The sequence below is a fragment of the Cygnus olor genome, chromosome 1 (assembly GCF_009769625.2).
Source record: "Cygnus olor isolate bCygOlo1 chromosome 1, bCygOlo1.pri.v2, whole genome shotgun sequence".
Classification (NCBI taxonomy): Eukaryota; Metazoa; Chordata; class Aves; order Anseriformes; family Anatidae; genus Cygnus; species Cygnus olor.
In genome coordinates, this window is record NC_049169.1 from 203,931,707 (window position 1) to 203,955,096 (window position 23,390).

General features: G+C 38.2%; 1 long non-coding RNA gene across 1 annotated transcript in view; it reads left to right on the forward strand.

Annotated features, from left to right (window-relative positions):
- The first annotated feature begins 2,510 nt into the window (after window positions 1–2,510).
- LOC121063708 overlaps window positions 2,511–23,390 on the forward strand; it is a 556,903-nt gene continuing 536,023 nt past the window's right edge. The window contains exon 1 of the long non-coding RNA XR_005816158.1: window positions 2,511–2,553. This is a non-coding gene — a long non-coding RNA (uncharacterized LOC121063708). The remainder of the gene's footprint in view (window positions 2,554–23,390) is intronic.

The window sequence follows — 23,390 nt, forward strand, 5'->3', positions numbered from 1 at the left end:
TTGTTCTCTGGATACCCAGTGCCCTGAGCTGGTGGAAGGGGATGGGGAGCAGGATGTGGCCTTCGCTATTCATGAGGAAATGGTTGGCGACCTGCTACGGAGCTTGGATGTGCGCAAGTCAATAGGGCCGGATGGGATGCACCTGAGGGTACTGAAAGAACTGGCGGAGGAGCTGGCCAAGCCGCTTTCCATCATTTATTGGCAGTCCTGGCTATCGGGGGAGGTCCCAGTTGACTGGTGGCTAGCCAATGTGACGCCCATCTACAAGAAGGGCCGGAGGGCAGACCCGGGGAACTATAGGCCTGTCAGTTTGACCTCAGTGTCAAGAAAGCTCATGGAGCAGATTATCTTGAGGGTCATCACGCGGCACTTGCAGGGCAAGCAGGCGATCAGGCCTAGTCAGCATGGGTTTATGAAAGGCAGGTCCTGCTTGATGAACCTGATCTCCTTCTATGACAAAGTGACGCGCTTGGTGGATGAGGGAAAGGCTGTGGATGTGGTTTACCTTGACCTCAGTAAGGCTTTTGACACCGTTCCCCACAACATTCTCCTCAAGAAACTGGCTGCTCGTGGCTTGGACTGGCGTACGCTTCGCTGGGTTAGAAACTGGCTGGATAGCCGGGCCCAGAGAGTTGTGGTGAATGGAGTCAAATCTGGTTGGAGGCTGGTCACTAGTGGTGTCCCCCAGGGCTCGGTACTGGGGCCAGTCCTCTTTAATATCTTTATCGATGATCTGGATGAGGGCGTCCAGTGCACCCTCAGTAAGTTTGCAGATGACACCAAGCTAAGTGCGTGTGTCGATCTGCTCGAGGGCAGGAAGGCTCTGCAGGAGGATCTGGATAGGCTGGAGCGATGGGCTGAGGTCAACTGTATGAAGTTCAACAAGGCCAAGTGCCGGGTCCTGCACCTGGGGCGCAACAACCCCAAGCAGAGCTACAGGCTGGGAGATGAGTGGCTGGAAAGCTGCCTGGCCAAGAAGGACCTGGGAGTACTGGTTGATAGTCGGCTGAATATGAGCCAGCAGTGTGCTCAGGTGGCCAAGAATGCCAACAGCATCCTGGCCTGTATAAGAAGCAGCGTGGCCAGCAGGTCTAGGGAAGTGATTGTGCCCCTGTACTCGGCTCTGGTGAGGCTGCACCTCAAGTACTGTGTTTAGTTTTGGGCCCCTCGCTACAGGAAGGACATGGACGTGCTCGAGCGAGTCCAGAGAAGGGAGACCAAGCTGGTGAGGGGTCTGGAGAACAAGTCTTACGAGGAGCGGCTGAGGGAGCTGGGGTTGTTTAGCCTGGAGAAGAGGAGGCTCAGGGGCGACCTTATCGCTCTCTATAGGTACCTTAAAGGAGGCTGTAGAGAGGTGGGGGTTGGTCTATTCTCCCACGTGCCTGGTGATAGGACGAGGGGGAATGGGCGAAAGTTGCGACAGGGGAGTTTTAGGTTGGATGTTAGGAAGTACTTCTTTATCGAAAGGGTTATTAAGCATTGGAACGGGCTGCCCAGGGAGGTGGTGGAGTCACCATCCCTGGAGGTCTTTAAAAGATGTTTAGATGTAGAGCTTAGCGATATGGTTTAGTGGAGTACTTAGTGTTAGGTCGGAGGTTGGACTCAATGATCTTGAGGTCTCTTCCAACCTAGAAATCTGTGTCTGTGTCTTTAATCCCTGAGTTGATTTAATTTTTGTAATTAGTTTCCGAGTTGAAACTTCAAAAAAGAGCTGAAACATTTCTACTCCAATGGTATGTTTTCAATAAACTTTCAAATATTAAATGAAGCTATAAGTCAGAAGTTGCATTTTTGACTTTTTTCAGAGTAACACTTCATACTGGCTAATGTATATTTATATAAGTATATATATATAACTGTACTTAAATGAATGCATACATAAATTAATACATATATGTATGTATACATGTATGTATGTGGATTTCTCTCTTTACATGTTAGTGTGTTTCAGTGTATGGCATCAAGGGACAAAGTCAAGGGGCCTTTATTTTTATGGTAGTCCCATTTCTTACTAAACATGATTATAAGATTTTAACTGTGTTTAATATCTTTTGTTGAATTCACCTGTTAAATAGAAACAAGTGGTGTACAATCAAGTCCTTGACGAAGAACAGAACTTAAATCAGGATGCCTGACTTACCCCACATATCCTATGATTATAGGAAATTGCTTAACTGTTATAATATGCCACAGAAATTTAAGAAATCTAATTTTGTGTAGTTTGGTAGTTTCATAATAGTTTATAAAACACATAGTTTATTCATTTTATAGATAAGTATTGTTAAGATAAGACTGTAAAAACATGATTATCTGCATTAAAACCTGTGAGCACATGCCCTTCTGCTGTAAATCCATGTCATCACAGAGGACTAGGAAAGCTGTACTGATGTGCATGAGGTGACTCCACTCACCTGAGGCATCTGATTCACTAGAACCTTCTTCTGACTCCTACCTTGCTGTGTAAAGCAACTGAGAAAATTCTCTTTGCTTCCTCTTTCCCCAGGCTCCAACTGCTGTTAAGAAAACTGGCATTAAAATACTACTGATGGATTGGTAAGTCATTTTTGTCTTAAATCATTACAGTTTAATATTTTCAACTTATTGTGTTTGAATGTTTGTTTTTCTTGGATTGTTTATTTAGTAACACCACAAAATTCAATTTAATTCTAAAATTAATTCAATTCATTGTAATACCAGCATAACATTCAATCATGGCTTCAGAAGCAAGTTTGCCCTTGCAAATGAGCATCCACACTTGAACAAAATGGTTTGTCTTTTACCTTCTTCCTTTGCAAAATACTTAGGTTTTAGGTCAATTGTACACATCTCTGAATGTGTTGGAAATGAGGTTGCATAACTTCTCTCAGCAGCGCAGTTCATCTGTCATTCCTAAAACTCATACACTATCTTGGCAGAAATATATGTGGTGTCAGAGTTAAAATACACACACAGAATTTCAAACCTGATAGGTTTTAGAGATATTGTTGAGGTATCAGGATGTTTTTCAGGACCAGATTGTCTTCCATCCAAGTCATTGTGTTTTAAAGTTAACAATTTGCTGAGTTTTAATTTATTTACTATGTTGAAGCTGTTCCTGTTATCTCTAATAGAAATCTTGTACTAGAGTTAGCACTGAGGAATTTAGCCATTTTTAACTATATTTTTTTACTGTGTTTTGTTGCCTGTTGATGTAACGAAAAGTAAAATATAGATCATCTAGTAGTTCTCTCATTATTTTGATGAAACGAAAATAATAATAAAAAAGCAAATTAAATAATTAACAATATAAATGAGATACTGCAAAGGTATTCAACGAGATGCCTCTCCAATTGAATATACAATAGAATATCTTACTATACTAGGGTACAAATATAGAGCTCTTCTTACACTTATAACTTGAGGCAACCTTTAGCACTGTCATTACAAGAAGTTGATTCAAAAAGTCTGAAAGTGCTATATAAGGAGAGACCATCAAATCAGCTTGCTTATTGATCCTTGACAGACTATTTGCATGCAACTTTATGAGACTTTACTGTGAAAAATATTCTTTATATTAAGTGAATGTCAGAAACAAAACAGGTGCAACATGCTATAAAAAAGTCGTAGATCCTCTTCTGTGAAATTGCCTCAATTGCGAGAGTTTTCTATTGTTTTATTGGTATTTTGGAGTGTTTTTTTTGTTTTCTTTCTAGTGAAAGGATTGATGAAACTAGTCAACCAAATCAAAGGAAAAAAATTGTGCATGTTAAAAAAATAAACTAAAGTGAAAAGGAAGGTAACACAGGTGGCTCTGTTAAAACAGATGCATGAAATGCCATCAGGAAGATGCAATTTTTAACCTATTTTTCTATTAAGTTCAGCATCTGTTCAATACAAGATTGCAATCTTAAACTCATATTGCAAATGGATAATGTTTATATCAAATTATAGAATGATAACAAGAATGGCTCCTTGCCATGCATTTTTAAACTTATTGTCCTTTCTGTTTTCTGAAAAGGGAATCATTATGATTGAACTGTATCACATAGTTGAATTGGATATTTTTTTTTCTTACACTGTGTACAGAGGTAGAGCATGCAAACATTTTCCCTTGTGGCAGTCCCAGGTTAGCAGGATCCTATTTTATATGCTGAGGAGGCAGCTGTAGGAAATGTCACAGTTCATTTTGGGGAAATTGTACTGCTGACCAGAAATCAAATCAAGCAGCGAATAATGTAGTATTATTGGCTTGGTTTCTGCCTCTGTCTAACCTACAATGTGTTTGCCTCCACTTCATAGGCTGGTTCTGGGTCCCAGTGCAGCTGTGGTGCCTTTATACTAGGAATCTATTCCCTTGGAAAACAGCTCACAAAAGACTTTAAGAAAAAAACAGAAAATGTTGCCAGAACCAGAATACGAAAGTTCATATGAAATAATAATATTTACATAAGGACACTCAGCCTTACATCTTGCTATCTAGTTGAAAAGCATCTAGGTTCTGATTAGGTAGATGTCCAAACCTAGATGTCAGAGATTATACCTTTCAACAGCTATCATCCAGCATAATTTAGAGAAGTCTGTGGCTGTGCATCATACCAATTTTACAACCTCTATACAGGCACTCACTGTTAAACTGGAGATTATATTCATCTGTATTGTAAAGCTTGAAAAGACAGGAGCAGCAACATGTGCTTCATTGTGCACTTTCATGCAGCATCCACCACGGTATAAGGAATATCACAAAGCACAGTCTGCTCTCAGTTGGCAGTATGGTGGAAATCTGTAGGAGAAAAGAGTTCAGGTATGCAGTAAGGAGGTGTGTGGTGGGGTTTGCCTTCCATATCACAGAACATCCCTTGATCCATACAGTTACTGATGGTGGTTTCACACTAATGGCCAACTAAACTCCACCACACTGCTTGCATTTTCTCAAAGGAAAGGAGAAGGGGAGAAAATATGATGAAAAAGGAAAGAAAAAAATAAGAAAAAAGAAAAAAAAAAAAGCCCATGGGTTGAGATAACGGCAATTTAATTAAAGGAAAAAGAAAGAGGAAAAAAAAAAAGTAATTGTAGTGGTTGTTTGGGAGGACAGACCTTTTAGTAAGAAAAGCTCCTCCTCTCCTTCCCCTTTCACACCTTTTTTTTTTTTTTTTAGTGGGACATTATATGGATTGGAATATCTCTTTGATCAGTTTAGGTCACCTGCCTGGTGATGTCCCCTCCCCACCTCTTGTCCACCCTCAGCCTGCTGCTTCTGAGGATTAGAGGGAGTCCTGATGTTGTGCCAGTATTGCTCAGAAACAGACAAAGCATCAGTGTGATACCAATGCTGTTCTAGCTACAAGTGCAGAGCACAGCAATATATGGACTGCTGTGGATAAAGTTAACTCCATCCCAGCCAGACCCAGTACAACTTATAGATATGGTTTTAGATAAAGGGTCAGGTCCAGGTTCTAGTCCTCACTGTGTCACAAGTTTCTGTTATATCTGTACTAAAGTAGTTTAAATGGTGTAATTGTGTTCAGTAATATTGTAAGGCTTTTGTCAATATTTTTCTTATGTAACTAGGTAACCATTTCAGCTTTTATCCCATTAATATTTGTAGAGTTGCTTTATGTTTGGTCTGCTCATTTCAGTTCTTGAACTATAAAAAGGGGCATGTTATATGTTAAGTGAAGCCTGGATTCATCTCAGCTGACATGGAAATCCAAAGTGAGGAGTAAGCACTTACCTAGTGAGGTTAGAGAAGCATCTCCGGAGGGCAATTCATTCTACCTCTGATGTGAATTGCTCTCAGGAGCTGTCTCTCCCTCCCCACTAACACCTCAGGTAAACAGAATGATTCTGAGCACTTCATTCTGTTAGAACTGCTCATAAACAAGACACAGTGACTTTCTGGTTATAATCATGTCAGAAAGCATCATAACACATTCATTTTCCTTTAGTTCCTATGTGAACATCATCAGCTTTGTATATCTTCTTTAAGGCAAGTTCATCTTGGACCATGAATTTTAAAAATTTGCAATATTTGTCTGCTCATTTTGTGTGAAGCGTTAGTGATTGTGTTTTCTTCAAAGGGATAAATTTCTACAAAGCAATTTTGAATACAATATAATGCAAAGAACACAAAGCAAGGCTCTTTTCAGTGGTACTCAATGATGAGACAAGAAGCAATGGGCACAAAAATGAAACGAGAGGTTCCATCTAAACATGAAGCACTTCTGTACTGTGCAGGTGATGGAGCACTGGAACAAGATGTACAGAGTTGTTGTGGAATCTCCCTCCTTGGAATCTTCAAAAGATGCCTGGATATGGTCCTGGACAACCTGTTCTGGGTGTCCCTGCTTGAACAGGAGGGTTGAACCATATAATCTCCAGAGGTCCCTTCTGACCTCAGCCATTCTTTCATTCTGTGATACCACAGCAATTCCCTAGTTGTCAGCTGAAGAGAATAAAAGATTTTTTTTATATACATCTCTGGTATATATATAGGTTTTCAACTATAGGTTTTCAACTTAAAATATCAGAAAATATTTTAAAAACAACGGAACACTGAGATTGAAAAGTATTTCTGTTGGGAGATTTAGGACTTCTATAGCATTTTAGGACGTTTTTCAGAAACAGGGAATTACTTTTTCAGTCATGATCAGTTGTAGTATTGTTTTATTATCCTGGACTATTCAAGTAGTTTTCTGTTTATTATTATTATTTTTTTAACTTATTTTCATCCACCAAATTATAGTCTACATCTCAATCTATTAGTAATGTTTGCTATTCATTTGTTAAAGTTATGGTCCTTCAGCAAATGCTTTGAACAGCTGCAGTGCTAACAGTTCAAAATAATACATTTTTAGGGTAAGTAATTCCTGAATGCATAAAGTGAAACCCAGTCATCCAATTTCAAAAATTTAGGCGGGCAGGAACTTCAGGAGATCAGTTGTTCCAAAGCTGTACTCAGCTCATGACTAACTTCAAAGGTAGATAATGCTTTTCAATGTCCTGTCTAGGTGAGTTTCACATCTCTTCAAGGGTGGAAATTTCACACCTTATCTGTGTGAAATCACATTGTGAAGAGTTTTTTTTTTCTTATAGCTACTTGAAATTTCCTTTACTTGTGAACATTGTCTCTTGCCTTTTCACTGTGCACCTTTACATTGAATCTACCTTCATCTTTAAAATCACAGTGAATTCTTCTGTCATTCTCTATAGCATCTATTAGTTCTTCAAATATGGTTTGGGGTCAAAAAAACAAAACAAAACAACAACAACAACAAAAAAAACCATACAATGGCTACCATAACCAGCTCATAAATACTTTTGCCACCAAAATATGCTGTTTTTTTTTTAATGAGATGCATCTGCAGAGTTTTTATTTGTAAATGGAGTGAAATGGTTCTCTTAAATGTGTAAGCATTTATGAAAGGGATCCATGAGGAATCCAAGCTAGATTAAGTATGATGGTGAAATATTAGTTTAATCTGCTGAAAAAGCAATGTCGAAGTACCAAGTCAATGCTATCATACAAAAATTTCTGTTACTTATGATGACTTTGTAAAGCAGTTACCTACTCTTCAAGGTACATTCAAGAAAGAAAATAGTGTAATAAATCAGTAGCAACTCAGAATAGACATGTTTGGTGCTGTGTATGAATTTGTAAATCTATATTAGAAGTGGAAATAGGATTTATATCCTACTGCTTCTTAGTCACATCTGCAAATATTAGTTTAAAGATGCAAACTTGTTAGTATTGTGAAACCTAAAAAGTGCAAGGTGCAGCTGATGAGTGCTGAGCCTTGTCAATAAAAAGCAACAGCAAAGAAAATCAGTATATACAATGTAGTATTTACAGTGCAAAGTGGAATAATATACTTTGAAGAAGAGGTGATACTAACATTACCCAGTGTACTTATTTCCACTAATAGTAAAGAAGCAAGGGCAACTGATGTGTATATGCAAACCCCATTTGGATAATGTGATTGTCTACTAAAACTTCACAGTTGTTTTCGGATGGAGCTCTCTGAAGCACTATTTCAGTTTCACCTTGCTTGACTACAGTCATGAAGAGGCCAACATGAGTCCTTTATGCCTCAGTTTGCCATTTGAGGTAAATGTTCCTGAACTCTATATTATGCTTTCTCGGCTTTGAAGACGGTGTCAAATAACCAATATTTTCTAGCTAATATGCAAAATCCTATTTGATTAGATTTTTAGAGGCAAGTCTAATCTTTCTGTACATTGTGAAATAAGAAAATGTCTGGATGACATACCAGTCTGGATGACTAAAATCTTGACCAGAATCCATTCCAGTTTGAAAGAAGTTTGGTGTCCATTGTGTTTTATAAATGGCTTTTTTACATTTTGTTAGTAACTTAGAATGTAAATGTAAATAATATTTCTGGATTTATGAGCAAGAATCTAGCCCAATAACACTATATGAAACAGCTAATTTAATTCTGCTGTTTACTATGTAAATATTTAATTTGAGATGGGAATTTAACATTACATTAGAAAGAAAATACAAAGAATATTTAAAATCGAGCTTCACTTGTGTATTCAGAACTCAGTTTGTATTCTGAGGTCCAGAAAACTATAGTCTTTGTCTAATCTGTTCTGCAGTTGATCATTATATCTGACATAAACTTTTACAAGAAATAAGTATTTAATACTTGGTCCTCCTGGTGGGTTATTTTACCCCTCTTTTTTTCCTGCTCAGCAGTTTGTTGTCTATGAAATTGCAAATTAGGACTATTTAACAGAATTATTACAGAAGTCCTACCTGAATTTAGAGTCCCAATATCTCATTAAGTAATTCATCCTCCAGAGAGTAGGAGGATCAATGGGAACACAAAAGTGAAATGACTTGCCTGAGATTAATAGAATAGAGTCTAGGAGAAAGAGCACAAAACTCCTTAGCCCTAGTCCCATACCAGGTGCTGTTGTTTTTCATGCTGCTTCATTTTCAGTTGAGTGACCAGGACTTCTCATGACTTATGCATTTAATACACTAGGGAAGGTTTTGTAAAGCAGGCATCAGAGTTAGGAAGAGCTACAAACTAAAAAATAAACCACTTAAGATGATTCATTTAATATGATGAGTCATTAAGTCTGGGCATCCAGTAGGAGGTAGGTTTCCACGCAGTAAGATTTTAAATAAAATGTAAAATCATCTGGGTCTTCTGTCATCACTGCAAGGCACTGTTATTCATATGCTGCTAATGAGCATAATTTATGACAAGACACAATGACACAGCACGAAGGATTCTTGCTTGAGGCACCAACAAACCTTGTGATGCTCATGTAGCAAGGTAATTGCAGTGCAGTTCGTACAGTGTTTGTGATATCAAATCCTAATCTGATATGATTATCCTGTGTTATGAAAGAACAAAGCCAAATTGAAATGATAAACCCTCAAGACATTCTGATAAGTTTTTTTTTTTCCTGATATTGTCTACAAAACTTCTTTCAAGTCTGTTTAAGAGAGCAACATGATGATGGAAAATATAATGCCAGCAATAGTCAGCTATATTTTATCTGTGTTTATAGTTGTGAAGTACTTTGTGTTACACTTCTAACATGGAAATAACTTTGGAGAAGATTTTCATTTATTTATTTTTACTGACCTGTTTTTAACATTTTCTTTGTGAAGGGAAGGGAAGTTGGGGGGAAGTGTTGATCTGCTGGAGGGTAGGAAGGCCCTGCAGAGGGACCTGAACAGGATGGGTCGATGGGCAGAGGCTAATGGGATGAGGTTCAACATGGCTAAGTGCCGGGTCCTGCAATTTGGCCAAAATAACCCCATGCAGCGCCACAGGCTTGGCGGAGAGTGCTGTGAAAGCTATGCAGAGGAAAAGAATCTGGGGGTGCTGATTGATGTTCACCTGAACATGAGCTTGCAGTGTGCCCAGGTGGCCAAGAAGGCCAACGGCAGCCTGGCTTGTATCAGGAATAGTGTAGCCAGCAGGACCAAGGAGGTGATCGTCCCCCTGTACTCAGCTCTGGTGAGGCTGCACCTTGAGTGCTGTGTTCGGCTTTGGGCCCCACACTACAAGAAGGACATCGAGGCCCTGGAAGTCCAGAGAAGGGCTATGAAGCTGGTGAAGGGCCTGGAACACAAGTCCTTTGAGGAGAAGATGAGGGAACTGGGGTTGTTTAGTCTGAAGAGGAGGCTCAGGGGAGACTTATTGCTTTCTACAACTACCTGAAAGGAAGTTGTGGGAAGCTGAGGGTCGGCCTCTTCTCACGGGTAACTAGTGATAAGACTAGAGGGAATGGCCTTGAGTTGCACCAGGGGAGGTTCAGGCTGGAAGATGAGGAGACATTTCTTCTCAGAAAGAGCAGTCAGGCATCGGAACGGGTTGCCCAGGGAGGTGGTGGAGTCACCGTCCCTGGGGGTGTTTAAGGAAAGGTTGGACATGGTGCTTAGGGACATGGTTTAATGGGTGACATTGGTGGTAGGGTGATGGTTGGACCAGATGATCCTGAAGGTCTCTACCAACCTTAATGATTCTATGACTCTATGATTCTAAAAGCCTTGCTTAAGTCAAGGTAAATGACATGCACTGCTCTCCCCTCATCCAGAGATCCAGTCATTTTTATCATAGAAGGCGAACAGGTAGATCAAATGTAATTTATAATTTTCACATCTAAGCTGACTATTCTTGATCACCTCCTCACTTGTCTACATTGATATGTGTTCCAGGAGAGCTTGCCCCATGGTTTCTCCAGGGACTGGCTGAGGTAAGGCTAATCAACTTGGTGTTCCCTTTATCAACTTTTCAGCGTTCTCTGAGGATGTGTACCATTTGCCTTTGATCATTTGTAGAAAATAAATAGGATGACTAAGCTTCTCTCTCAAGGTGTCTGGATTAAATATCAGGCATTTTAGTTTCCTTACACCCAGAAATTTCACTGTTTTAGCTCAAAATTGAATTTCTCTAGCTTCCACTTCCAGATGTGATTTTGTTAGGAATTTGTCAAGCAGAAATCCCCAAAATAGGTATGATTATTTACATGTAGGTACTGCAATGAAGTGATGTCACCTTGCAAACTTCTCTTTAATAAACTGATTAAGCTATGCAAAACCTTGAAAGCAAAGGCAAGAAGTTTGAACTTCTATTTTAAATGGCTGTTTTGATGTTCTTCAGTCGTCTTAATCTTATTTTCAATGACTTTCACTATGTATTGTTTGTAAAATTATTAAAATGTATTCTTTAGTTATGCTGACTTTGCTCTAATAGCATGAAAGGCATCCAAGATTACCATTCCCATTAATTGGCTTTAATGAAAATTCTAGAAATTCTTGATTAACTACCTAGCTAATGATAAAACTGCATCAATTTCACTGTCATATGATGCATTTTAAGTGATGATGCACTTTGTCTCTAGAATTATAAACTAGATATATTTAGATATATTTATATCAGTACAATCTGTAAGAATCCCACTGGACATAAAAGGTCTAAAATATCTAGATGCCATGAGCTCCCATTCACAAAGACTTCCTAAACTAAATTGAAAAATCAAATGAAAGTTAGGAAAAAAATCCATTTTTGTCTCTTTTATTTTTCATTGTGAAAAGCAAACAAATAGCAAAACAACAAAACTAAACACCTCAGAGAGAGCATAAATGGTATGACTAAAATCATGTAAGTGGTCTTGAAATGCTCTTACTAGTGTCTTAGTCCCAAAGCAATATGTCTCTTTCACTGAAATTGCAACGCTAAAAATTTAACAAATAACGTCATTGTCATTATAGAAGTGTTTTAATACAATGATAAAAAATAGGTCTGGTCAGTTCTCATCCTAAGCATTTGTAACACTTTAAACAGAGATACAATGAAAATAGAAAATCTGTTTACTTACAGATAAGGGATTGATAACTGGGATTAAAACAGGAAAACAAAACAAAACAAAAAATCCTCATTGGTCATTTATAGTGTTCTTTAGTCAAACTAATGGCAAAGGATCTTACTAGAAGAAAATGTAATGCAGGATTTTTATCAGAGGAAATAGCACTTTAGGGAGAGAATTACAGACTCTCTGGTAACATAGGACTTTGATATATCGCATATTACTGTTACATGATGAAAGGATTAATAACTGCAATAATAACATCATAATGCAGCAAGACAACCATAAGCTATAAATAATAAACACATTAAATTCCAATGAGGAGAGAATGTAGACTAGGACATTCAATAAGCTGATGTGAAATACATCTCAGTATACAGGATTTCTGTCCAGAACCTACACAGATGTGGTGGTTTTACCTGCCTGGGCAGCTGAGCTCCACCACAACCACTCTCACTCCCCATCCTCAAAGAAAAGGAGGGAGAAAATATGATGAAAAGGGCTCAAGGGTTGAGATGAGGACAGGCAGATCACTCAACAATTATCGTCACAGGTAAAACAGGTTCATCATAGAGAGATTAATTTATTGCCAACTGCCAACAGAATAGAGCACCGAGAACTAAAAGCAAACTAAAAACAACTATCTCCCATTCACCCTCCTCTCCCTAAGCAGCACAGGGGAATGGGGGATGGGGAATGGGGGCTGTGGTCAGTCCCTGATGCTTCATCTCTGCTGCTCCTTCACCATCACTCTCTGCCCCTGCTCCACGTGGGGTCCCTCCCACGGGATGCCGTCCTTCCCGAACTGAGCCTGCGGGGGTTGCCCACAGGCTAAAGCTCTTCAAGAACTGCTCCAGCATGGCTCCATACCATGGGGTCCATCCCGCAGGAGCAAACTGCTCCAGCATGGGTCCCCCACAGGCAGCAGCTCCTCCCAGGCCTCCTGCTCTTGCGTGGGCTCCTCTCCATGGGCTGCAGTATAAGAGACTAGGAGCACTGTGATATCTGTTTTTTGTTAAAACTGCATAAACTTTGCATTTGTTAAAGAAACTAGGGGAGCAATTGTATTTTAAAAAGCGTTGGTGGTATACTTTTAGGAATCTGTATGATAGCTTGTTAATATTCAGAATATTTTCTTATATGGTTTGGCATCTTAAATGATTTTCCATACCCCAGGAATGGAAATTAAGCATCTGTTTTCTCTTAGCAGTTTATGGGAACTTTGATAGAAGCTCATCTCACCAGAAGATTAAACCCTTTTTACTGTAATACTTAGATTATCATGGAGTATTAGTGCCCATGAATATTACTGAGTTCCCTATGTTTATGCTAGTTTAGAAGCAAAATCAATACTCTGCCCTTAAAAACGTTGTCTGTATAAGGAAGTTATATGAAATTTCCAGTAATAGCAAGTGGAAATCCATGTCCCACAGAAGCTAACAGCACTGGTTGCTTTTACTGTCATGGTGCTTGGAATTTTGTTTTGATCATTTCCATTGTCTCTATGCAGTAGAAGGGCTAGGTGCAGGCATATTATCTATGTTTCACTAATTACTTACAGGTAAATATATGCCTAGATTTGTCTCATGTTGTTCTTCCATTACATGAGATGAATGATCATAAACCTCTGCAAAAGTTTGTTGGAAAGGAGTTATTATGTTACTCATGCCAGGACAGGATCCACTGGTATCTGAGATAACAGCAGTAGAAACTTTGGTCAAAAATACTAAATTGCTGTAATAAGACAGAACACAAATGGAAGCCTAAGAAACTTTGGTGGAGGATGGAAGGACTTGGGAGACCATGATTGTTTTGTAGCATTCCATTTCAAGAAACCATTAGTATGAAATGTTATAGCCAGACTGTGACAATATGTTATGGCATATCTCATGTGTCAATTGTTTTCTCTTTTGGGAAGTAGAGCAAAAAAAGACATGTTTTGTGTGCCATCTGTTTAGTGGGATCCTATGCTTGTTGCATATATCAGCCATATGACCAGCCCATGTATGTGCCAGAAGAGATCACTCTTTTCCAATGTTCATTTGATTGTGCTTTAAAAAAAAGCCTCCATGGCCTTCCTGTAACTGTCCTGGTTTCAGTTAGGACAGAGTTAATTTTCCTCCTAGTAGCTGGTAGGGTGCTATGTTTTGGATTAGGATGAGAAGAGCGCTGATAACATGCTGATGTTTTAATTGTTGCAGAGCAGTGCTTACACCAAGCCAAGGACTTTTCAGCTTCTCGCTCTGTCCTGCCAGCGAGCAGGCTAGGGGTGCAGCAGGAGCTGAGAGGGGACAGACCCAGGACAGCTGACCCAAACTGGCCAAAGGGGTATTCCATACCATCTGACGTCATGCTAAACAAAATATAGGGGTGGCTAGCTGGGGTGGGGGGCCGGCTGCTTGGGGATAGGCTGGGCATCGGTCAACGGGTGATGAGCAATTGCATTGTGCATCACTTGTTTCGTACACATTATTATTAGTAATACCATTATCATCATCATCATTATTATTATTGTTGTTATTGTTATTTTCCTGTCTTAATAAACTGTCTTTATCTCAACTCACAGGCTTCACTTTCCCGTTTCTCTCCCCCATCCCAGAGAGGGAGGGGGAAGGGTGAGCGAACGGCTGTGTGGTGTTTAGCTGCTGGCCAGGTTAAACCACAGCAGTAACAAAGAACTTTCTTGAAATAAATTATACCTTTAGATTTTATGCTCATTTTCTTTGGGCATTGAATTTAAGCCTCTAAATATGCATCAGTAAGGCAATCTTCTTACTCTGGGATGTGTTTTACCTTGCTAAACTAACAACAGCAAATATGATTAATCACTTTTCCCTCTGGGTCATTTATTATGGATGGCTCATGTAGTTACTGTGTAGAGCATCCTTCTAGGGTAGTGTGATAAAGTGAAGGCTTTTACAAATTGGATTCTTGCTTGGTTAGTGCCTACTGCCATTACCTGTGTGAAATTGCATGGCTGACTCTTGTAGACTCTAATATTTTGAAAAACAGTCATAATAACTCAAAAAAATAAAAATAAAAAAGAGAGAAAAGAAAGAGACGTGAAAACCAAAAGTTCTTATATTATTATCCAGTCTCAAATTACGTTATCCACTGAGTTTTATAATTACAATATGTAAATGGTAAATATCAGTTAAAAAATAATTTATCAATGCAATTGGACACTGTAAAAGTTTCATTGTTTTAGAAGTGCTGCTTAAAAAGAATTTTTAGTATGGACCACTTATTTAGGAAACATGTCTGTAAATAGAAAATATTCTTCTTTACAAGCAAACAAACAGATGAAATTACCCTTCTGTCTTTAAGACCTAACAATAGACAAGAAACATACATGGATACCAAAGCAGTTTAATTTAAGGAAGTTCATCAACTTCTTTCCAACTTTTAAGGAATTATTTTGATTTGTGATGGAATGATGTGATATGTCCACTGTGATGAGGCAAATATTTAGAATCAGTACAGTAAATATCTATGTATCCCTGTACATATATTTTCTTACACTATTTTTTGTCTTTTACGTCCATTATCTTCCTAAATGTCATTTCAGTAGGAAATGTTTTTCTCATTCATAAAAACAAACAAACAAAAGACACCGCCACCACCAAAAAAAACCCCAAACCTCTATATTTTATTTAGACATGTTAAACATGTTAAAGGAGACTTCTTTAAAAACAATTGTAAGTAATACACCCAGGTGGATTGTGGCAAAAAGAGGGAAAGATAAAACTTTTTTTTTTTAAAGTTTGCTCTAAAGGGTCTCTCCAGTGACACATTACTGAATAGGTTTGAACTGTTTCCTCAGGGTATCAGATCTCTGGAGGCTGAGATTTTTGTCTTTGAGGCAGTACCAAATAAAACACAACTACCACTGCCTGTGGCCTTCATTCCAAAGTGAATCAGTTTTTGATTGAATGGAATGAGAACAAAATCAAGGCTTGGGGAAAAATGCAAGAAATACTAAAACTACATCTCTAAAGACCACTAATGTCTGTGATCCTAACACAAGAAAATTTTACCCAAATAAATTAGCTTCTCTTGATATTAACTGTAAATCTGAAATGTTATCTTAATTGGAGTAACGTAAGAGCACAAACCCTTCAGTCTGCTATGAATTTACATTGACTTTCTTTACATTTCTTAGAAATATAATAGCACTTAAAGCTCTTTAGTAGTATCAAACATAAATATTCATACTATTAATGTTACTATAATAGTGTAACAGTACATGGTTTATATCTTATCATAACAGACATTTAATACCCATACCATATATTTAATAACCTAATTTTACCCATTACTTTGAAAATAGAATGTTATATATTATGGTATGTTTGGAGGGACACTGAATTAAAGGCACTTTTAATAGTGCATAGGAGCTGTCTTGTGACTGACAGTGGTGTAAATGTGGGATTAAATTATATTATCAGAAAGGTCAAATAACTCTGTGCAGGTCAGTGGTACCTCTAAGGAAAAGGAAAGTGTATGCTTAAGCTCAAAGGATTTGTAATGGAAGTATGAAACATGTAAAAAATTTACTCAGTGTGAAGTAAAGAAGGATGAAAAATATCCCACAGATTTCAGACCTCCATAGAAGTCTGAAGTACATGAGGATTCCCTTCAACAGAGATTTCAATTTTCTCCCAAGAATCTACTTCAAACACATTGGAGAATGCAGGCTTCCAAGACCCAAGATGAGTTTAAGTAGGTTGGTTAAGGTTGCTTTGCAATGCAAAATCAACCTTACTTCTGGGCATTTGGCATCTCATTTCTTGCAGAAGGGATCTCTTCATTCAGAAAACTCTAACTATAAATAAATCACAGTCCCTCAAAGTCTCTTCTGCATGAACTGCTTTGCAGTTAGTTTACAAACCCTGCTTTTATAGCTTGGAGATTTATGTATTTCTGCAAGGGGAGGTGGGGGAGCTCCAGAATATATTTTTTTTTCTGATTTTTATAATTCATTAAGATAATTATTCAAATGTAATCATGTTGTTAGTGAATAAAATAAAATAAAATAAATCCAGGTTGTCAGTTGCCTCAACCTCCTTACATTTTCTAAACATACCAGTAATTTAAGGCACTGTAGGAAGACACAACTATATTACAGAGAGATCTAGCTTTCTGAAAAATTGTTTCTTGTTAAAAAAAATCAGTGCTAAAATGTCTGATTACTTTGGTGAACCTTGTATAGTATCAGTGATTCTTTTCAGTATGATAGTTTTATTTTGTTTTGTTTTACACGGTTCTATTTAACAATACCAACAAGCAGTTATAAATATGGATACTGAAGGTTATATAATAGAATTTTTAAAACACTCAGTGAAAGGGCAGTGATATATATATCTATAGAACCACATAGTCATTCAGTGTAGAAGGGACATTGGAAAATCTGTTTCAACATCTGCTCAAAACAGGGTGAACTATGTATATAGACCGTGCTGCTTACAGCATTGTACAGTTTGGTTTTGAAAAGCTCCAGAGACAGAGATCTCACAGCCCCTTTGGGCAACCTGCTAAATCTTCTAATCCTCATCATGAAATGATGGTGATTTCTTCTGCATCCGTGCTGCACTGATGAAGCTTGGTTCATCTTCTTGATGACCTCCCTGTAAGCACTGAGGTGTTGCTGTTAGGTATCCCCAAAGTTATTCTTTCTGTGCAATGTACAAGCCTACCTCACACGACATTTCCATAGAGGTTGAGTGCTACAGTTCCATCCGTCTTGGCGGCCCTTGGATGAACTCATTTCAGTTTGTCAGTGTCTTTCCTGCACTGGAGTGGCAAAACTGGATGCAGTATGTACATGTGGAGTAACAAACTGTGACAATAGAGGTATAATCCCTTCCCTGATCTCCTGGCTCTGTTCCTTCCCATGGAGCCCAGGCTGCTGCTGCTTCTCTTTGCTGCCAGGGCACACTTCTGGTTCATGTCTAGGTCACATCTGCTACAACCCCCCAGACTTTTCTGCAGAGCTGTTACACCATCAGTTGCCATGTGATACCATTTGCATGGATGTGGGGGTGGTGTTTAATCTCTCCCACATTCAGGACTTTGCCTTTGTCCAGCCAAACTGATAAATATATGGCAGCTGTTATTACATTAGTTAAATCAGTTTAAGCAGATTGTATGGTGCACACTTAGCTCTTTTCTTCTAATTATTATTGTTGAGTTGTTCAAGTGGAAGGCAGAGTTGCAGTAAAAATACTAGAGGAAAATGAAAAGTTTAGTGGCAGAAAGGAATTAAAACAGTAGAGTAGAAATTGAAAGATAATATACTTTTGCCATGGGAGAAGACTCTTGGAGTGTCAGACTGTTCTGTTTGTGGAAATCAACGTACCAACACACAGAAAAACTATCACCATTTCAATATTTCATTGCTGAAATATTGTCCAAGATCTCTATAGAATTTTCCATATTTCCATCTTGGGGAATGAAAACTTCTTAGTAGCCTGGAGATTATTATTATTATTTTTCCTACTATTATTAAAGGTCTTGTTTTATAAGATGTATTCTGATGAGTCCATATACTCATGCAATCTAATAACTACACTTTATCAACTAATTGGGTGAGCTATATTAGAAAATTGCTCATCCTGAATTAAATACCACAGGTGCAATTAAGCTGGCTCTCGGAAATGCTCAGGGCTGCCTTCACTGGCTGCTCTAGCTGGTATGGAAGCAAAAAGTCAGCCAAGCCTAAAATCAGAGCATGGCAAAAATAAAGCGATTGGGCTACTCTAAATTTCCTTTTCTTAGAAGTACAGAGATATCGAACATTCAAGGGTGGAAAAGACCCATGCACAAAGAATCAATATTTGACATCATGGAGTTGACTGATTTTTTGCTAAAGTTTCAGTCCTGTGGTTTGATAAACTACATTATTCATCATTACTGGCTTTCTGCAAAAAAAAGAAGAGTTTCTAAAACTTAACAGAATCCTTGCACAAAAGTTCAAATAGAGTTGATCCAAACAAACCCTTAAGGAAAAGTCAGAAAATGTATTTTAAAATGTTCTTTTTCCAAATCCAAGTCATTTCAGAAATCAAGCAATTGTGTTTTACTTTAGTCTGTGTCTATTTTCTTTTTTTTTTTTCCCTCTTCATCACCCAATGGCAGTTCCCTGTGATTCCATTTTTCAAATTCTGTGATAATCCCATAGCACATGCCACATCATCAAATTCATTAAAGAGCTTATATGCTGAATCAATGGGAGTTAAAAACTGGTCTGGACAGTGATGTGCTAGTTCATTCAGAGGCAAGTTAGTTCACCTAGTCCAGCCTTCATTTAAATTTAGAATCATTAAGGTTGGAAAAGACCTCCATGATCATCTGGTCCAACCATCACCCTACTACAAATGTCACCCACTAAACCATGTCTCTAAGCACCAGGTCCAACCTTCCCTTGAACACCACCAGGGACAGTGACTCCACCACCTCCCTGGGCAACCCATTCCAATGCCTGACTACTCTTTCTGAGAAGAAATGTCTCCTAATTTCTAACCTAAATCTCCCCTGGTGCAACTTGAGGCCATTCCAATTTCTTACTTTACTACATCCCTTTTCACCCCTCCTAAACAACCAACTTAATCTTTTTCTGCCTCAATTTGCCTTCAGCAAAATAAGTATAATAGTGATTGTCTTTCTCAAAAGGCTCTCATGCAGCTAAATTTATCCACATATACTTGTATATACTTATATACATAGTTATATATATTATATACACACATATATATATAACATCAGATTTTCAGATAGTCAATGGATAACACAAACTTAAGTGTGATGGAAACCTCTACTTCAGCTTGAGTGTTTAAGTGTTTGTTTTTTTTGTGTGTGTTTCTTTTTTTTTTTTTTTTATGGCTTCCTAGGGGACAGTGTTTTCTTTTGATATGGGTATGTAACCTCTGATAATTCTCACAGGATTTAGGATCATTCAGTAGGGGAAGAATACAATAACAGACAGAAAAACATTGCAGTTATTTCCCCTTGAAACCTTCATTTTACATGGCATAGTTTGTTTTTATCTTCACCAGTGGATCTTCACAAACTATTTCCTCTTCTTTTGAAAAAATGAAAAAAATAAATTCCTTTGGAGTTTACTACATTCAGAACCCTCATTTGCTCCCATATAATCTATTCTGTATATGGACTTCCAATAGGAGATCTTTATTCAGCTGATGATTGCTGCCAGTATCTTGTCTTCATTTTCAGTGATGAAAAGACCTGAATTTATTCTAAATGCTTTGCTGTTGTCAAGGTGATAAACCACCAGCTAGGAAATTAATGGCATTCTCTCTTGGTATGTGTGTGTGAGAGACGGTGTGAGCGTGCCTGCTCACCCACACAGGCTTTTTAATCAACAAGCTTCACATGCAACATTCACTTTTATAGGGCAAAATCTTGTTTTGTCATGACATCTCAAAAATTTTTAGTAGTTTTTTCAGGTTAGCCCCAGACTTAAATCAGCCTCACTGCCCTGGCAGATGCTCCTGAGTGGTGGCACAAAACTGCAAAGAACTTCTGACATTAATACGTAAATTTGCAATGTTAAATACATTTTGAAACACATGCCAGTGTGTTTAATCACTAGACTGCCCTACAAACATCACACATACCGCCTTTGGTTGCAAGCAAGCAAGTAAACACCAATCAGGTCTGGAGGCATCAGTTAAAGAAGGCAACATTTGCATAAGAGCAAACAAGATAACATACTTTATGAAGGTTTAATTTTATATTTAGGATCCTATGAACTTGGTGCCACAAGATGTCAGTGCAGTTTAAGCAATGGCAGAGCACTCTCTGAATGTGAACTGCATTGAAAATGGGCAAAAGACAAAGCATCTATAGTTAATTATAAGAAAAATTCATGGAGAAATAGGACTACAAAGTATACATAGTCTTTTTTTTTATTTTTATTTTTTCTTTTTGACATGCTTCTGGATCGTGCTCTGTATAATTACAATTATAATGAAAATAAATGTAAAAGCTCTAAATAGGAGCTAGTTTATATCCATGTCTTCATTCCACTTTTCTACTTATTCAACAGCTAATGAAAAAGCTGCATCTAAATACATTTCATTGCTCAGCAGAGCAGTGTTTTCTTTTCAGCAATTTGTTGAATTTTAATGCTATTTTCCCAAGCTTTGTTTTGTGTTGACTTCATGAAGGAAAAAGGAGGAGGAGGAAGAAAGGCAAAACCAGCTCACTTGTAGTAATGACACAACCACCTCACTTGTAACAGGAGCTAATATGTTTCCATTACAATGGTCACATATAACGGGTAGTTAATCATCAAGAAAATTCATTAGCCGAATGTCACCAGGAACCTATGTACTGTAGCAAATGAACAACGGACAACAGTTTGAGCTTTAATTCAGTAGTGAGTTCCCCTCATAATGCTGCTTTCCTCTTTATGAAATCGGGCACAAAGTTAATGGCATGATAAATGGGTGTTTGAACTTAGTAAGCTTCCTTGATTATGAGAACGGCAGTTATTCCTGCATAAGTGCCAGCAAATATCTCATATGGGTGTTGTTCCGTATGCTTTTGAATACCATGCGCTTTCACAACAGTCAAGCCATCACAAAGAATGCTGAGGAAGAAGAAATTTCCCACCCCACCAGCAGTTTGCCTGATTTATTCTTTGAACTCTATGTTTTGCTGAAGTAAATTGTCCCTTATATATAAACCACAAAGCAATGCCCAGTTTCACATGGCTTGTCCCCTGACCACGTGAGCTTTAGTTGTACTTAAAATGCCTTTATACTTGCGCTGCTGTCTTAGAGATTTGGTGAACTTTCTAGGTAGTCTTTTTCCTTATTCAGATGGGAAACATACATGTATGTTTCAAAGCCACCTTATGGCCAGCACACATTGTCTGGCACGACTCTGAAATGTGAGTGCAAATGTCTGCCTGAAGGAATCAGCAATGTGAGAGTTGAGATGGCGTCTGTGAAATAACAACAACTGATTATGGGGGTTGGAAGGTAGGTGAGGCCCTGAACTAAACGGGTAGATTGAAGTTTTCTGACTGTCCGTTGTCCGTTTCTGTGAAAACAGTCTGCTTCGGTTTATAAGGGGTATGTAGATGTTCAGGCAGCCCCAGTGCTAAGCCCAGCTTGCTGAAGGATGGAACCCCAACTACCCTCTCTGAGCCACCCTCTGCCATCTGTGACCATGGGGACGGGAGCACCACGAAATGCCTTCTAGCCAGAGTAGTAAGCACCAAACACCACTTCCCATAGCTCCCTTAACCAGGACCCTTCCAAAGAAAAGGGTCTCACCATCCCCCTGGAAAGTCAGGACTCAGGTTTTTTCCTCCCACAGGGCTATTTTATTTTATTTTTATTTTTTAACATAACTAAAACCAGCATGAGGAAAGTAACTGTAGGACAGGCTCATAAGAACTGAGCTCTTGCTCTATATCTCATCAGCGTCAGCCTAGCCTTGCAAGACAGTGACAGCTGGCCCCAGAATGCTATCAAATATTTTTTTCCTTCTCTCTTCTATTACATTTTTTTCCCCCAGATTATAAATGAAGAAGTAATTTGTTTACAAGCCACTTTCTCTTTTTCTCTGCTGGGTGCTTCAGATGTCAGCATGATAGAAGAGCAGATTTGTGGTATGTCTTTGTGCCTTGGCCAAGGATCTGCTGCACAATCCATTATCGCCAGGGACATTTGCATGAAAACAGGGCATCCAGCAGTTGCTTTCATAGGTTCATATCTGTCCACACATAGAAATAGCCACAGTGTCAGCAATAATACCTTGTGCTGTAACCTATGACTTTCTCCATCTGAAAACAAGATGGGTGTGTTTTTCTGAAGGTTATATTTGGCTTGAAATTGGTTTCACAGTTGAGAATACTTGCAGAGACAGAGGTGATTTTTACTTCACTGTAAGTCATTAAAATTAAATCTATATGGAAAGTACAGAACTGATTTGGACTAGTAACATCCAGGCAGAAAATGCCTTGTTTCTGTATCTTATCAAGTAGCTAGAGATATCGAGAGGTATCTAGTTAACTAATCTGATATAAACAAAAAAAAAATGTGCAGTTTTGTTGAACTTCTCTATTTTATTAACTCCCAACTCTTATGAATCCTGTTATTTATTCTATAGATGAGATTAAACTCCTGTCTCTGGTTTGTAATCATGTGAAGCAATTTAGAATATCCATTTTTCTATGCCTGAAGCAGTAATTAACTGTGCCCAGATGCATAGGAATGGACCTTATTTAGAGACCTGTGCCATGATAATTACAATCCTACTGTAAAAACAGCTTCCTCTTAGTAGAGAAGCCAACAAACAAGAGCATTTATAAAAAAATACACACACCCCCAGCTCTATCAGAGTGACAGTTTAAGAACGAACCAATCTGTTTATCTTTTGGATACTGGGTTCAAATTCTCTTGATTTCAGCAGTCAGCAGTAAATCTATAGCTATCTGAATTCTGTTTCTGCAGTCCAGAATTTCTGAAGTCCTCCCTTTCAGTTTAATTTTGTTGTCAATAAATAAAATCTTCAAATCTATCAGGAAA